This window comes from Lepisosteus platostomus, chromosome 17, assembly GCF_059453375.1.
Source record: "Lepisosteus platostomus isolate fLepPlt1 chromosome 17, fLepPlt1.hap1, whole genome shotgun sequence".
Taxonomy (NCBI): domain Eukaryota; kingdom Metazoa; phylum Chordata; class Actinopteri; order Semionotiformes; family Lepisosteidae; genus Lepisosteus; species Lepisosteus platostomus.
This window is the reverse complement of record NC_142627.1, coordinates 12,874,397-12,893,442: the sequence shown is the minus strand read 5'-3', so window position 1 is coordinate 12,893,442 and position 19,046 is coordinate 12,874,397. Positions and strand designations below refer to the sequence as shown.

General features: G+C 37.3%; 1 long non-coding RNA gene across 1 annotated transcript in view; it reads right to left on the bottom strand.

Annotated features, from left to right (window-relative positions):
* The window catches only part of LOC148646169 (uncharacterized), a 43,521-nt gene extending 26,627 nt beyond the window's left edge, over positions 1–16,894 (bottom strand). The window contains exon 1 of the long non-coding RNA XR_015927944.1: positions 16,707–16,894. This is a non-coding gene — a long non-coding RNA (uncharacterized LOC148646169). The remainder of the gene's footprint in view (positions 1–16,706) is intronic.
* Between the last annotated feature and the right edge of the window lie 2,152 nt (positions 16,895–19,046).

The window sequence follows — 19,046 nt, the reverse complement described above, 5'->3', positions numbered from 1 at the left end:
ATAATTGCCTGTACTGACTGAGTTTGTTGACTTTCATTCAGTCTCCCTGGTAAATGTCCAAGACATTGATTTATACTGTATAACAGACTTTAGTTTTTCTTTGTAAACTCTCTGAGGTTCTGTCTTAAAAAAAAACCTAATTTCTGTGAATATTTGCAAGCGAGCACAAACAGGATTGAGTGCAAGATGTATCAATATTTCATCACACCATTGTTATCCAGTGGTTTTAGCTGTTCTTAATGCTACAGTACACTTTATCAGGCAGCTTTTTCATACATCATTAAACAGGGGCTCTAGTAGTGGTACTTGCCTCTGTATTGCCTAAGATGATGAAGTCTGTGACTGTGATAAACTCATAGATACTGTAAAGTCTCGCTCATTTCAACCATCAGTGACAGGTAATGTGTGATCTATTCAGTACAAGACTTGTACACATTTGTGTGTGTTTGTATTATACACATGGTGTGTAACTGGGCTAATGGGAAACATAAATGGTGACATTACAAAATGAACAATGTGAAAAAGTTATTGTTTATGATCAACTGAACTTAAAACAAAGCCAAAAAATCAAATCAAATCCAGCAGAACACTTAAAAATGTTGAAAGAAAATGAAAACAGAACTGAAAATTACTTGGGAAATAACTGCACATACAGTATGAGACCCCCTGATTTTGAAAGGCAATGACCGTTCTTTTTAAAGTTAACCTGAGTCTAAAATAATGCTTACATTAGTATTTAAAATCTTCATTAGCTTAAATATGACTAACTCTTAACAGAGGGTGTTAAAAACCGTAAACCTATAAAAGGTTTGCTCTAACTTGAGAAAATCCTGAACACACTCAGACATAAGGTCAGTGAGTGTGGAATTAAGCACACTTAAAAAAGCCTCTCTGTATAAATATCTTGAGATAAATAAATAATTGAGCAAAGAGCTCTGATTTTAAATGTAACCCTCCTTCACATGGAAGAGTTTAATTCTTCCTTCCAGGCTGGATAGAAAAGACTCAGATTGCCTTTACAAGCACAGATTCAGGAAAAGAAATCCTGAGGGATTCATTGTACGAGTCTCATTATTTGTTTGGTATTTTTATGCTTTTTCACATTTTATTAACATATCAAATCATGTTTGTTTCTTATTTTGTGTATGTGTGGTGGGACAGAGGATTTCCTGTGTGACAGTGTAGGCGTAAGTATAGTTACTTATGTGTTTAGCAATTCATAAGTACTGAAAATATAAAGAAATATAAAGAAAAATATTGCTGATGTTGCTTTACAGAAAGAAAAAATTGTGTTTAAAGATCTCCCTTTATTTAACATTTTGCCCATTACAGTATCATATTTAAGATGAACTTGTTGCTAAAGAATTTATGTTTACAAAAGCCTGGAAAAGACTGTAATATTAAATAATAAACATGCTTAGTAAGACAATTCACCCAATTCTTTAAAAGGTGCAGTAAACGCTGTTTGTTTAACCTTTTAAGAGTTCTTTACTTTTCTTTATATTCAGGAGAAGGTAACCTAATATTCCACAGTTATCTGTTTCTACCTGGTTGTCACAGCAACTTAAAAACATTCTTGACAACCTGCGTCCTTGAATGAAATTCCTCCATGTCGTCAATCACAGTTGACAAAAGAGTCACTACTATGATGAGAATGTTGGTGAAATCAGTAAGCCTTCAGGATTTTAATTGCGTAGATGTGCATTCTTTTGGTGATGTGTATATTTCTGGATTGCCACTAAGCTTTTTTTACATACATTACCACAGAGATTTAAAACACAGATCAGTCAATAAAAACCTTCAGGGAGGATGATGTAGTTTATTGGTTCCATAAGTATTGGTTCCCTTTGCTTTATGTTATTGGTACAGGGCTTTTATTTATTGAGATTTTTTATGTTAAGATTTTCTAGTGAAATAAATCCCCATCTCCCTAACATAGAGAGCAACACTTCACATAAACTCTAATTTACATATATAAATGTTAATGATCTAAGCAGGAAACTGGAAATGTGCCATAATAACCTTCAGCATCAGAATCCCAAATTTTGAATCTGGTTCAGATTTTCACCTGTGTTGTTCCAGTGCATATTTGAGTTCAAAGAACAAAGCCTCAAGGTATGAGAGATTACCCATGAAGGAAAACTTTCCTAAATAAAACAGTCAGTAATGTTGCTCACTGTTTTAAAAAACTCTAAAAATGTAAGCATTAGACGGTCTTACCAGCCTAGAATAACATATTAGAAGAAAAAGTTATAGAGATTCAGTGATGTGATGACATAACCTTTATATTTCATTTTCCTTGACGTTCAGCTGAATTCACATTCTGTATAATGACCAAATATAACATCACCCAATAAGAAAATGTTTTTAGGATTGTTTATTGTGGAGTTAGGACAACCACCTAGACATAGGAGGAGAAAGTAAGGACCCCCATGCAGAGTGAGGAGGTAATTAAGGGACAGCTGAAAAGGTAAAGATGGGGGGGGGGAGGGATGTAAAAAATAAATGCATGCGATGTGTTAGAAATGTGAGTGAAAGAGGCTTACTATGGTATTTAGAGGTTTTCAGGAAATGGCATTACAGACAATCCTGAGTTAGAGTAGCAGAGGTGAGGTGGAACTTGGTTGCTGTCATGTCTCCCGAAATTATGTCAAAAACTATATATTTTTCTTACAATTCATTAGGTTATGGAGCAGAACATTTCAAATTATGATATGTATTTATGAAAAAACCTTCTTCTTAATATCTGTATGTCAAAACTGATGTGTAGGATGGAAATGTCTGCTGTTCTCTCCACTCTGTAAGTTAAGAAGCATGATTACATGGACAGAAATTTGATAAATGTGCTTCTGCATTTCCGTTGAAACTTCAGCTATAACTCATCCTGTACAGTAAGTGCGAGTATCTGCACTTTGGTTTCTGTCTTGAACTTGATGTTTCGTTCAACCAGTAGAACCTGTTGCCCTGGTAGTGACAAGGACAGTGTTCTGTCAACAACACCAAAAATGGAAACAGACCCTTGAAAAAGTTACTACAGGACAGCACCACGTCTGAAATGATCTAAATTCTCTCAGCATTCCTCTAGTAATTTTCACACATTACAATAATGGCTTTCTTATTGAAATGATTTTCAGCCTACCTACTTAAGGTGCTAATCTAGTCCTTTGTATACATATTTGTACACAGTGTTGCCTGTAATTTTAAAGATGCCTGCCCTTGGGAGGTCTCATTTTTCCATTGAAGTTCCCTTGATTTACCGTAAGCAATATGTTACAGCTTCCTTATTTTCTCCTGTGGGATGGTTACTGACAGTAAATCTCTATTAAGAATATTCTTCCATATGGCTGCATGAAAATTTTATTGCACTGAGCCCGGGGCTGAAGGTCACAGCTGAGGATCGGTAGTTAAGTGTAGCAGTTTTTGGGCTCAGAGCTACATCTGTTCTGGGATCTGGGAAGTGCAATCGGAGTTTCATCATCAACCCTAGAACTCCAGCATGAATTACATTTTACCACTTTCACCAGAGAGGGAAAGGCTTCCCACAGCCCACACCACGGCAACAGTCACTAACGATGGGAAGCAGGAAAAAACTCAGGGCAAAACCTGTTTGTTCTCTCATTACAACATCCATCACGCATGGCAATTCAATGTTTCGTCTATTGGAGTGTCTCATGAGACTTTCTCTTCTGCTACTACAAGAAATTACTTTCACCCAATGTACCACCATTCCTCCAGTTTTTTACACTTAGGTTGAGTTGGTTTTATTTTATACTCAGGATAGGCTGAAAACTCCCAATATCCCCCTGTACTGTAGATGTTTTACCCGTTTCCATGTTAAACATCCTTGTGAAAAGCTAGGAGTGATCACTCTGCCAGATTTGAAGTTTAGCATTTACACGGCTGTATGTGTCTGTGCCACAGATGTAGCTCATGGTACAAATAAACAGAAAAGTTCTCAGCTAGATATAATTAGCTGCAGTGTTTAACAGCTTGCAAAATCCTTGGTGACTTTGCCACCTGACGGCTAGTACAGAGACTTAGGCAATGCCTGAAGCACGCTAGTTAGTCAGCAGCTATCAGAACATTTTAAACATCCTGTTTATTCAGAAATATATGGAAATCAGCCTTAGCTGGGTTAAGTGTTTGCTTTGTGTTTTTCTTCTATTTCATTTAACCCATTCCTCCTCCTGGAAATGTTTTCAACCAGAACTGTAGGAGCGCTGTCAAACACCATGCTATTCAGTGTGGGGTAGTGGGAAAATTTACCTCATATTTATTTTTGAACCCCACAGAAGACAACAAGAATCAGCACCCAGCCACTATGACTTTAAGAACTAAGGCACGACAAATTGTCTAAATACACAGCATATATCATTTCATTTACTTAGAATGTAATATACAGTCATATAAATTATACTTTTCCACCCTTTAGCCGTCTTTAAAATAAAATTAATCCTTTCTTTCCTGTAGCCCTGTACTATATTAGTATATACTAGTTAGTATATACTATATTAGAGAATAGTGTTTCAGCATGTAGTATGTAGTTCCTGATGTCCAGATCATTCCATTTGGCAGTTTCTTAAAGGAACAACCTGTTCTGTGCAATTGGTTGATCACTGAAGATGAATGAGGAAGTTGTTCTGGCTGTATTAATGATTTAAAATATAGTCACACACCAAAAGCACTCATGAAGACAAGAAAGCTTGCAAAATGAGATAAGGCCTAAAAGCCTGCCTAGCTTGATTGTGAGAAGTTACTTTTCTTTCTTCTTGAAAGAAAACCATGGTATAGGTTTCAATAACATGAAACAACATGGGTAGCTTTTTCAAGGTTCCCTCAAACCTTTGGGTTTATTTCAGCGGCACGGGCTAATTCCAGAGCACCAATATCTGTTTTTGCAAAATGATGACCAAAATTGTCCGCATCATTCTAAATAAGGTCACACCCGTCTATCGCACAAATGCAATGTATTAATCCATTATTTAAATTCTTCACTTTTAACTTTCTAACCTAACAGTATCTTATTGATTCCTTACAGTGCCTAGAAGATGAAAATGAGGTATCGACATGAAAAACCATCAGAAAAAATGCCAACGCCTTTCCATGAAAGATACATGCTGCTAATAAGACATACAGTACCTGTCTATATAGCCTCTGGCCACAGGCTCATCCATCACTCAGAAATAGAATTGCCAACAGTTCCTATTTCACCACACAAGCCCAGTGCCTTAGTGACCAGTCAGTGCTTGCACTTGATGCAGCTAAGATCACCATGTGGATTTACTGTACAAGGAAGGAAACATGAAACCTATTGGATAGCTGCCAGAGTAATATGATGTTGGAGAACAGGAATATTTTTGTACCACCCAAGGGTTTTACTTTAACACTTTTCTATTAAACCTCTAGGTAAAATTTCCTTAAATGTAAGAAATGTTCAATTGTATTCAATTTAAGAGAAAGAACATGTTATGTTCTAAGTTGCATTTTTTGTAGTTCGTAAATGTTTGTGAGAAACTGATTTTTGTTCTGAGGACTTGCTATCTGAAAAGGTCAGGACTTCGGGAAACAATTGTATCTAAGATGCTCCCAGTCTTTCAAAAAAGATTTACCTCAGCTTACTTTGTAGTGAAATTATAAATATTTGTGTAGAATCATGATACAAGAACTCAAATGTGCATATGTAAAAATGTAGATTTCTTATCTATCTTTAATGTTATGAGTACTGATTAGATTTCATTTTTCCACACAACTTGAATATATAAATGTATCAACACTCTTCTACCTCCGTTTTTTGTGTACAGTATTAACTCAAAGTATCTGAAGAAAACATATGCTAGTTATCATTATTCTCTTCCTTCCACCTGTCTATTTTCTAAACAATTACATATCAAAGCATATGTAAGCTACAGCACATTATTTACAAATCTAGTATGGTTAACATAATCAATAATTTAGTCTTTTCAGTTAGTACACTTGCTGTACTCTGTGTTAAGAAGATTCAATATGGAAGGTGAGAGTGTGGATCTTCATAAGTTAAAGTGGCTTACCAATCGTTATTCAATAGCTAATTTAACATGTTGCACGCAGTTCTAATTTCACACTTTCTCAGGTTCAGCAGGAACATGCCACGTGAAACTTCATGAGAGAAATGAGCCGTGGCTGACATCAGATGATTGTATATTGCTCACATGTGAAAATAATGGATTTAAAGTACCCTTTAATTTGCCAGGTTATCTACTATGGGATACATGGATATCAGTTTACTGACAATTTAACAACATCAGAAAGCAGAACCTCCTAAAGAGACTTACAATTCTGGTTTGTGTATATTTAGTAAAATATTAATTTGTTCAGAGTGTTTCACAACAGTAGCAAAAAGAAGGTGCCTGGCATCGTTAGATCCTATTCTGTCCTGATTTTATTTAGAGCTCAAGTCCACGGTGCCAGGAGCAGTTCATACTGTCAAATACCAATCTTACACAATTTTCAAAGCAGCTGTTTGCTACTTGCTTAGGTCCTTTGGTTTGGAACGTTTGGGAGGTGGGGTGGAATTTTGCTGTGTTATCCTGTTTTGTTCTTGTTATTAAAAAAAATGTATGTGAGGTCACCACATTATTATCACCCCAATCAATGCAGCATAATTGCAGCCCTGCTAGTGCATCACCTTACTTTTTCATGTTTTTAATGGCGTGACATTCTCAGACACAACCTCACCAGCCCTAGGCATTGCATTGGTTGCAGTTCTCTATTTCAGTTACCCACTTGGGGTTTCTCTCACTCAGATCTTTCTTCATCTTCTCACTAATACTATTCTCCCCTCTTACTTTATCACTTTATTGGCCATATACAATTTCTCATATTAGGAATTTGTCTTTTCGCATACCCCAGCTTGCTCTCCATGAGAGGCACAGACAGGGAGAGAAGCTTGGGGTCAGAGCGCAGGGTCAGCCATTTATACAGCGTCCCTGGAGCAGTTGGGGTTAAGGGTCTTGCTCAGGGGCCCAACGGAGTAGGATTCCTCTGCCGTCTGCGGGATATGAACCGGCAACCTTCCAGCCACAGGCGCAGATCCTTAGCCACAGTGCCACCAGGTGTTGGAGTATTCTACCCAATTAACTGTTACCCAATTACTAACTAGCTTTATTTCCCTAAACGAATCACTCATACATTCAATTAGATCTGATCTTTATAGTCCCAGCTTCATGCTCTTCACAACCCCCATCCATCCACTTTTTTCATTCTTGACCATGCTGAACAGGCTGATCCTGTTTGGTCAGGGACACAGCTCTCCCTCTTTCTTTCTAAGCACCCCCGACAGCAGCAACAGCAGCAGGTTTGTTCTCTAACACGTCTACTCTCAGACCCTCTGCAAGACTCTTCCTTTAAAACTTCACAACCACCTGTTGATGCTGGAGTTAGGAGTAAGTAGGGCTCCACCCTTGCTATCCAGACTTTTGGCTCCTATTTTGGGGAAGACGATGTACTACTACCACTTCGTCAAGCTATGCTCTACCTCTCCAGCTGCCAACACCACCCACCAGTCCTGCTTCAGTTGGCCACCCCTGTTCAGCCTGGAGAAAGACTACCTTACAGCCCACCTGTCCAGCAATTGCAAACTGCAATGCTGCTCAGTACAGCCTAAACTAAATTTTCTACATGGCTCTTTTACTTGCTCAGCCTGCTCAACCAATTGCCGCAGAAAACTCCCTCTAGAGATCTCACTCTCCATCCTTCCCTACTGGAGTCCAGACACAGACTGAAAACGGTTTTCCTCCTGGTTGCTCCTATACACCTTCCTATTAAGTCTAGTGAGTGGTCAATTCCACTCAGAGCCTATCCAATTTGCTGCTTTACCTCATGTGGAATCTCAGTCCTCCTGGGTGCCTATTATTTAATTAGTCCAGATGTGTCTCATTTTAATCTGATTTTTTTTTCCTGAATAACGGGCTTTCTCTCAAAGCCACCTCTCACTACCTGTAAATGTAAAATTAAAAAAAAACACAGTAATGAACACCCCCAAGCTCTTACCATTACATCATAGAGCACAGAGACTGTACACACGTATGGGGGGAGAGCATTTTGGCAACACCCATTAACAGCAAATCTGTATACTGTGGGAGAAAAAAGAAACACATGGAAAAAGACAGGCATTGTGAGAACATGTGAACTCTACACAGAATGTGTTCCGGTCATTAGTTTGAATCCAAGACCCAAGATTTGTGAGGGAGCTACGCTCACTGCCATGCCACCATGCCACCCCAAATCATTTGAATTCCCTTTAAAAATTGCCTCTTCCTCTCAATATACTATAAGACAGGTACAGTATGTGCACTCCACACAGCATAAAGAAGGAGTTAATGGGTACAATATCTATCAAGGAAGTGAAGATTAGTGTAGGAGTACTGGTCCTATGGTTTAATTGCTGGACAGACACCTGGTAGTCATTGGAGAGAAGATTCCTAAAAATGAAAAGATAAACAAAAACAAAAATCTGCAAAAATGTTTGGATAAATAAACATTGCCTTTTGTTTTCTGTAAGCCAGACAGGACTGTTCTTCACTTCATATGCTGTGTAACACAAATCAATACACCATGCTGGTCTTGTGCAGACAGCCCCTGGAATGATGAGTTCTAGAGTTTACTTCATTAGGGTCCCTGGCAGCTGCCTGATTAAATTGGCTGTCACTTAGACTGAGTACAGACTAAAGTCAGGAAAGGTGAGTGTGTTTATCAGAAGACAGGTACATAATAGGACCTAATCTATGCAGTTGCAAATCATGAGTGATATGTTATCAGTTCTGTTTAATTGTGACACAGAATGCTCTCTAACTTTACATTTGAGATCCATTCTCTTTCTCACTCATATGAGGCATGTATAAAACAGTATGTTATGAAAATCTATATTAACTCTTAACTCTTAAGAGCAAGCCATTACTATGACTAATACAAAAGAGTATTAAATAGCTCTCATCAGTTTACGTGTGCCGAAATACATCTCTGCCCTTAACTTATCATAATTAATAATTATTTATTTATAATATTCAAAGCAATACAATTTTATATATACAGATCCATTCCAGCCTTCAAGTCATGATAAGTATGCAAGACAGCACCAAGTATATTATGGAGCCAGTTCAAGCACAGCAGTAACAGCATTACATAGAGCAGTTTGATATCTGTTCCACGGTGTGAAAGTATTGTGGGAAAGCTGCACAATTCCACCATTCCTCATCCTTGTAACTGTACATATATACAGTATGTGTCATTTATGTACATATAAACCACTTAAAGCTTCATTTGATTTGAGAAATACCTTGCCTTTATATCTGCTTTGACTTGAGACTCCTCAAAAACAGCAATTTAATGACCCGCCTGACCTTTTAAATAGGATGTCTGAATGTGTTATTGAGGATATTGTTTCCTATAAACATCTAGAACTCTGGCAATAACAATCACATCAGCTGAAATGAAGTTATCTGAGAATAGAATTAAACTCCAAATGACCCTTTGCTCTGCTCCATAGACCTCCATTAATAATTCCTAATCTAATCAGTGGGGATAGATGCAGTATTGCAGAACATGCCAGGCTCTCTGCCAAAGAAGGCCCATTCAGTGCAGGGTTCTTCCCTAACTAGAAAAAAAACATCTTTCAGTGAGAAGGCCAGTGCCTGATTTCCTCTTTTGTTATCTCTTGCTTGGCAAAGTCATGTCCTTGCAACTGATAGACACATTTCTTTGTAAATAACTCTGGAATGACTGATAAAGCCTGCAGCAAAGAGAGGGACTGCAAACAGCCAGACATTACTCACCGTTGGACCTCATAGAGCGCTATGTCACCCAGCCCTGAGAAATTTACAGCACTTTTTTTTAACAATGTTCATCTCTCACACAGGCAAACAATTTCCCAGGCAAATGTGCTGTGTGGCAATATTTCTTTTGTCAGCTGCCTGTCCGGGAAAGACGTTTTGTTTGGATTCCTGTCAAGGAAGGGATCTGAAATCATCTCACAGCCCATCCTTCAGCCATCAGGCCTAACAGAGATCGATGATGACATGTCTATTGATGCTATTTTACTTTGCAACATTTCAGATTGTATTTCATGTTTGCAGCTAGCTTTGCCAGCTGAAGTCTGGCTGATGGGTCTTGTCTTCTGCTCCGATCTGTACTCAGGTGGACATTTGCTCCTCTTTCTCCAAGATCACAACTGCCTCGTACTAATCTGTGTTGTCATGACAAAATTGACACCCCCTTCTTTGTCATAAAACAAAGTGCCCCTTCATTCCCTCTTCAGATAAATCTTACTAAGACTGAAATGGAGACAAGGAAATTTAATTTACCTGCTTTAAAAACTTGTATTTGCGCTGGAAAATATCAGATTAGTCCAAACAATTCCAAAGTAAGCAGGAATGTATTTAGGACTTGTGGAGAGTGTAGAATCCAGTTTTTAGTAATGAAGAAATCATTAACAAAGCAATAGCGATGTGGATTCTCATGAGGGACTTCTAGGGTTAATTATGTTCATATTTAATGCTGCAATTAAATATGAACAATACTTGTGCAGAGATCCATTGACATTTTCAGCATGTTTCAAGGAAGCCAGATGGAAGCATGTTTTATTGTTTGATCACTTTATTTTTAGAACATGAAAAAATAAATTACACTGCATATGGATACCATTGGATCAGTTGTCACAATGACCCAAAACCCATGAGAAAAACTTTAAAATAACCAAAGATGTTTAAAAAATGAATTTAGATTAAAATTGTGTGCAAGCTTTGAGTTAGGAAAAATTAAAGAGACCTTGTGTTTGTTTTGATTCTGTTTGAAAAAAGCTTGTATTTCAGAGTAACATATGGCCAAGAAAGTTTAATAATATTTACAGAGCAGAACTGAGAAGGAATGGCAAAAGCTATTTACAAGAAATGGAAATTATTAAGTTCATTTAATACAATGAGAACTACTGGTTCAAACACTGTTTTAAAATTGTTTAAACAATAAAGTGTTTCCTGTGTGAAAGTATTGAATGGAAAAATACATCTGTACTTGCTTTAAAGAGCTGAAGATAAACAGCTTGGAATCTCAAATGGGAAACTTGCACCATCTCCATTCCAAGGGATGTCTTCAACTTGAAGTTTTTATGTTTTGTTTAAATGGAGGCCAGAAAATGCTGTTTTACTTATATTGTTAAAATGGAGTCCCTATCTCTGCAAAACTGTTTATTCTATATAAGAATATTTTCTTAATATCACTGTTAAACTCAGACCTTGGCTGGTCGTGTTTTGGCACAGGAAGGACATTGAAATGACATATCAAATTAGGATTAACACTGGTCAAAGCTGGCCCTGTTTATTACAAAAAGAGTTTATTTACAGCATGCAACCAGGTCTCTTTTTATCATCAGAGACCAGTGTATCGTCATAACCTTCCTAGACATAATGTTCTGAAGACAGTTTAATAGACACATTAACTAGTTTTAGTCCTTCCCCATGTAATAACCACGGACCTCTATGACGTTCTCAAAAGTATGTTTAGAATATACACATTGACTTAATCAGTAAGTGACATATTCCCAGCAGGAGCTAAGACCATATGGTTGGCACAGAGTTTAAAGCCATTACTTCACTGAACCACAATACCCACCAAAAATGTTGAAACAAATGTGAACTGAAGTAACATGTTTACTAGACCCCACAATAAAGCTGTACTGATAAAATCTGCAGATGTTGGTCAGTGCCCAGTATTATGCTATCTCTTGTTACTGCTCTGCCTTACATAGAGGATGGCATCTTTAGGCCTGTGTGTATTTATGATGCCTTATCTTGAAATCCTTTGCTTTTTATGGCTGTCCCTGTACTCATGGGAACCTTAAGCTGTTGACATTTCTCACTCTGTAGGTGGAGCTCATATGGAATATAAACTATTGACAAATTGATACAAAAAAGACCTGAACTGCACTATATATCATAGCACTCTCACAGGCAATTCAAGCAACATGAATTGTGACTGTGGGACACAGCAATTAATTACTCCTAATAATTTGCAGTGGTATTCATCCTTTCCCACGTTGCTGAGCAGTTTCAGATTCCACATGGGTATCTGTAGGACGGTGTCAAGCGTTTCTGGTAATGCACCAATGTACTCTCTTTGAAATAGCTCACCTGCTATCTACCCTTGCTGTGATTTACAAAATATAAAACAGGAACAGGAAAAGAACATTGTAAGTAAAAAAAAAATACATTCCAAGATTACATTTCAGTGCAGGGAAAACAAAATATGGTTCAGCATTAGCTCCATAAACTTGATCCAACCATCCCTTCATCCATTTCTAACCACTTTATCCAATACAGGGCTGTGGAGGAGCTGCAAATGGCCTGACAAGCAACAGGGATGCACTCCAGTTCACTGCAGGGCACACACAGAGATTCAAACACAGGGCCTGCGTTCCCAGGAGTCAACAAACCTGCCAGGATGTCTTTGGACTGTAGGAGCACCAAGATGAAATTCACGCAAACACACGAGGAGTATAACTACTGTACTTCATTCAGACAGCACCCTAGGTCCGGAATTGAATCCAGGGCCCCAGTACCGCGAGGGAGCAATGCCAACCATTTTGCTACCATGTGGCCCACTTGAGCATTATTAAATGTTTTAATATTGTGTTAATAACTGCAGGTAACGCTTGACTGACAGCTATAGTGAGTTAATTACGATTCTCTTATGCTACACCAAAACAGTGCTGAAAACTTGACTGTTTCATCTATTTAAGGTATTGAAATAAGCTGGACATACATTTCCTACTCCAACAAAAGGTATCAGACTCAATCAATATTTTGGCATACAAGGCTTTATCAAAAACATTTTGGGTGTGTTGATGTCGCTTTGATTCCTATTGGAGAGCACCTCACCAGCTTTGGGTATGCTTTCTGCTCTCTTTCCTGCTTCATCTGTCTAATTGCTATGAATTACTGGTGCACAGTCCCACATAATCGATGTTATATAATTTTTTCTCAAATACCTTTTTTCCCCATGAATAGAAGTTAGGATGGCATCATGACACTGTTTTAAAGTGCATAGGGGCTCTGTGTAGAGCTGGAGTGGATGTATCACTGGTTACAATCATATACTGTAGGTATATGTACTTTTTTCTTCTCATTTTGTTTGACACTCCCTTCCATTAAAGAAATGATAGCAAACATGTTTTTTGCAGTCTTTCTTTCAACTCCAAAAGATTATGACTCCAAAACAAATGCAATGACCTTTAAGAGAATGGGGAAGAACTAGTTTTGAACACTTTACTAAAGGCTGTAAGTTAAAGGCCCTAGCCTTATTCGCTGGTGGTGTAGATTTTCCAAGTAGCACCATGTGCACAGGTACTGTATGCATCCCCAGGTCTGAGTCACAGGGATCATGGGAAAGTTATTGCATTTTTTTTTTTCATTTTACCTTCTCGCACAATCCAAAGTTCAAGCCTGTTCCTGATGTGTGTTACTGGATTAAATAACCTTCAGAAAAGGCTCCACGCATTACAAGTTTTTTGACCTGAAAATGATTGCTTAATATTTCTCTTGAACCTTAACAGTGACAAACATTTTCCTCCAAATTCAAGCAAGCTTTCTAAATTCACTTTCGGTAATACTGTACACTGTTCAGTCAAAAAATAAAAGATTGTTATGTGCATCAAGAAGCACTGCAGTCTGTATAACACCTTTTAAAGCTAATACATTGAATGTGTTTACATTAACCTAGAACTGGTAATAGTTTACTCAAATATGAAGATGAATTAAACAGTTTATCTGATCCCAGACCTGTTTTTATATGTTATTATACTATACCATTTGTTATAAAGTGGATAAATATATTTTCTGTATTATATTTAAACATGGTTATTATTCTACAAATATACCACAATCACCCAATATAGTTAAGTAATTGTGCTCTCACTTCAAGTTTTTACACTGTCAGCTTGCATTAAAAGAAGAGGTGTCAGGGCTCCTGGCAACAGTGGGTAATGATAGAAGCAAATTGGGCTACTGTGTAGAGAAGTGACATGTTTGTTGTCCTTAATGATTCAGCAGCTCTCAAGGATTTTCCAAGTGACAATCACACTATGTAAGACTTTTTTGTCTGCTTTCAAGTTTTTTTTCTAACATTTGGCCCTGTGTATTTTCTACTGTAAGTGGAGTGTTTTCTCTGTTGAAAGGTCTCTGTATTTGTCCTCAAAGAAACAGAAAAATGTCCCATGAAAATAATAACAGCACAAATGGAAATTCTCCAAAATATGAAGGTGAATGAACAGATAGACAACTACAATGCCTTCAAAGAAAACCTGCCAAAAAGGTCTCTGTGCTTAATTGTTAGTTTTCTGGTTATTTAGATAATCCAGATGCTCACCCTGGTTCAATATGGTGTAATGAATTCAGAAGAGTCAAGGTACAGTATGGCAGTAACATGTTTTCTATTTTCTGATAGCAAAGAATCAGGCTCTTAGATGCAAACAAAACTATAATTTATTTGCCATAATATCATTATTCAGTCACTGTATTGATTTTGTACTTCCGTAACGCAGAACAGTAATAAATTTAGATTCATCTTCCTTATTGACTTCTTCCATTGGACTGCACTTTTTCCTATCTAATTGTATTACAAAATCAAAGTACTCTTCGTTTATTTCCACAGGGCCAAATGATAAATCCACGGTCACATCCGGAAAGTGAATGACTCGCTCAGCATCAAGAGCACAATGATTGCTCCAAGATCCAGTTCATTACACATCATTATCCATTTAACCACAGGTTTGGAAAGGGAACTATTATTGAAATGGAAAGCTTCCAGTGGTGCTGAAGCTGCAGTTCCAAAGAGTTCCTGATGTTCTAACAACAGGCAGAATGAGTTCGTACAGTTTTACCTGTAAAGATCCACCACGGAATTAATGGATTTCTTATACTTAGGAGCGGATACACCGATTTAGGATTACAGTTACAGTATGAAGAAGTCAATCATCTCAACAATACAATAAACAACTCAAATGAAGAAAGTTAAATCCTGAATACCCGAAATTAACAGACTAAAAGTCATTGGGTTTTTCTATTAAATTCAAAAATACAAATTAAAGCTCAAACCTTTAGCTCATACCTCAGTAATCAGAAAGCTACTAGTTAGGGCAACTTGGAGCCTATCCTGTAAGTACAGAATACAAGGCAGGGCTACACCAGGTACAGGATATCAGGGTATGGTTAGGTATGCATACACACAAACAAGCATACAGTGACATTACAAGACACCCATTCACCTACCCAGCATGTCTTTTGAAAGTAGGAAGACACGCAGGAGATAAACACAAGGAGTAAAATCATAACATCTGCACAGAGAGCAACCCAGCCTGGAGTCAAACCCAGGACCCAAAAGATGTGAAGCAGCAGAGCTCACCAATACAGTATGCCACATTGCAACCCATGGAGCCTGTAGTCATTTGCCCTTTCTATTAAAATATATATTCCCTTGAAATGGAAATTTAAATGGGAAAAAAATATAGCTTCTACAAGTATGGAAATCAATGAAAATGTAGAGTACTCTAAGAGGGGCTATTCAGATCCCTTTGCAGAACATCATTAAAACAAAAAAGGATTTCATATACTCTTAAATCAAATCTCAGCTTTTTTCCAAGGTACGCAATTTGGCAAATAACCAGAACTGTGAAATCCAAAAATATTTTTTTTCTGCAATGTGAATACAGCGATTTGTTATATAAAAATAAAAAAAAACATTATGGATTATCCTTGTAAAACCAGGTGAATTATACAAATATGGTAAAACTTTAAAAAATGAAGGGAAAGCTGTGTTTATTTAAATGTATCTATATTAAGAACATGTTTTATTCCAGGACTCTGTTCTACATTCCATAGAAAAATACTGAATTAACAATGTGTTCCCCAGAGATGTGTGAGGTTAAACAGGTGTTTTTCGTAAGGATTTCTGTTACATTTTGATTACTCATACTTGAACTTTTACATTTTATAATGCAACCTGATACACACAAAATGGAACCATTAGAGCAAGGGAAAAGGGTTTTGAGATCATTTTCACATCAATTGCTTGTTGCATTAACTTGGCCCTAAGTAAATGTATCCCATGTGGCCAACTCTGGGTCCTGATTAATCCAAAAATGTACAGTGGGACACATGTATAATATCACTACCTTGCGGAGTTACTAAACCTGCGGACATATTTACACCTCAAGGGTTTGGTTTAAGTGTTGAATACAATTAGGATCCTTACACGATAAGGCAACTTGACTTTGAAAAACAAAAAGTCATCTTAAGGCAAATTTTATTTCCAGTTGCAGCATGAGCCGTTCCCCAAACGTATATTTTCTGTCACAGAATTGAAAACAGCAGTATAGTTCACTTGTACTGGGTAAAAATAAACCAAAAGTACATAAACGTAATCAAATATGAAAATACATGTGTGTGTGTGAGCAGCTGAACTACACGCTAAGCACTGTTTGATTTTTTTAACAGTACAGGTTATCATGTCTGCCATATTCCCCAGTACCTGAATTAAAAGATATAGCAATTGATAGAATATTTTGTCTCAGACTTTATGCTTGCAACACATTTGAAAGTTACAGAGGTGTATTCATTGGTCTTTTTAGCCAAGATCTATTTACAGTAGTCAAACAACAAATGTATCACTGACACATGACATACCTTTAGCACCAGGCCATTCTGAGTACCTGTTCAACGGTCATGTCCACGGTACACTGAGAAAGTATTTGCCCTAGCTGTCTCCTCCTCTCTTTTCTCTCAGGGAGAGAAAGTCACAAAGTGACAGTATTTTTCCTTTGTGGCCCCTGTCAAGACTGGCAAGCTGGTAACTGCTGCTGCTGCTGCTGGTGACGAATGTCACAGTTATGGTGCTGATGATTCCAGAGGAAGTGACTCACAAGGCAACAAAACAGAGAGAAAGGCACATGAAACAACGTCTGCAGGTTAAGAAGGTTTTAAAATAAAAACAACTTGCAAAACAACGCTCACCAGCCCAGCATAGGCAGTCTAGGCTGAAATATGGAAAAATGTGCACTAATTCAAAAGTAAAGCATAGCCAAATGCCTTTAATCACCCACCCAGGAAGTCATATACTGTACCGGATAAGAAACACATGTCTGGAGTGGTTTATGCGTACCACTTATGACCTGACTATTTCAAAATAAATTCATGCACGTGGATCGAAAAAAATAAATCATTTTCAATTCTGAAAGAAAGAGATCTATGCTGTATTTTAGTCTGTTTTCACCCTGCCAGATCTGATTTGGGTGGCAGCTGTTTCGACACTAATAAACAGCAGCTGGCAAGGGACCTCTAAAATGCGCAGTGATTTATTTTACACAGCGCAAAGTGGTTCAGATCTGTGCAAGCCACAGCATACTTACTACCACTTACACATGTGGTCATATGATGGAGACTGTCCAATCACAAGATGTCATTTTCCCAGGCTGTTTTAGAATTGTAAATGGCTCTGGGAAACAAGGAACTTCTTTGTGTTTTTCAGAGCCCAAAATCTATTTCCTCCATGAAAGATTATGCATATTTAACTAACCAGGTAACCCATGGCTCAGGGAAACAGCATGGAGTGTGTCTCCCTGTTATAGACGGTGTCCAGTTTTGGAACAATCTACAAGGCAGACGCAACACAAGGAGCTGACAATTTTCTCATATACAAAAACTGAGGAAGCTGTTTCTAACCACATACCTACTGGCTGCCCGTTTATATAATTCAATTCCACTAAAAACTTTCCCTTTGAAACAAATTAATTAAGATGCTATTATTTAGTCATTGAGAGGTTAATGACAGTCATTAGATACAAAGACAACATCCACTATCATTAGCCAAATCCAGTTATTTCGTCAATTTTGGTTATTTACTGAGCACAAGATTAATGAGGCCTGATACTGCCCTGGACACTAATTAGCTTTAAAACCATAACACAATCAATCACCAGTTGTGAAAGTAATGGCAATAAAGAGGAATTCCCTGGTCTGTATCAGTTTATACAAGTATTATGAAAAAAAGTCTCACACTTGGATGCACCATGCAGACCTGCTTAGTAAAAACAGTCTTTTTTATTCATGATGTATGGATTTTTCCTTAAAGTTGGTCTAATCTGTACTACAGGGTAACATTTAAAATGAAAAGTGGTGTTTACTGTATATACAGTACAGGTGTATGAAAATGAACAAATGCATTTTTTAACATTAGTAGCAAGAATTAATTTACTCTTTATTATTACCCCTATCACTAGTTCATCTTTATTTAAATTCTATTTACATGTTTTCTATATTATGTATCCACATTAAGAATGTTTTTTTTAGCAAGTTGGATTTAATAAAACAGGTATATAGATATGGATAGCAATTCACGAAAAATCACCTGTGCTGTATAGGCTTCATTTTTAAAACAATGTTTGTATCAATTACTAAAGTGAAAAATGAACACAATTTTATTGAGCCCAGTTATGTGACTTTTAGGCTTTAATACAGTACACTGCTGATTTAGCCATGAGGGGAGTGAGAGACACATGCTGTTCTGTTGTCATAGGAAGGACTGAGGGTACGACAAGACAGCAAGTCCTGAAATGTGCAACATGGCCAGCAGGTAACCTTCTGGATTCTGTTGTCCCATTAAGTACAATCAACAGATATTGTGCCGATTCTGTATTTACTCAGGTAACTTGTATTTTCAAGGTTTTTAACATACTTTTTTGTAAGTAAGCACATCATGAAGCACCATGTGATGACTTACTGTGCTGTATATACACCAGTTGTGGTAAGTAAAACTGCTGTGAAGGGTTTAGAATCTAAGAACTTAATGTGGTAAAACAAAACAAAACGGTAAAATTAAGAATGACAGAAAATTCTGAATCAGTTCTACACATCATGAATGGTACAAATGGGGAGATCTGTGATGTTATATTTGAGCTAGGGAAGGAAGGATGGTATACTTTTTCTGCAAAGTTCTCCTCTTTCCGGTTCGTTGAGCTCTGGATAATT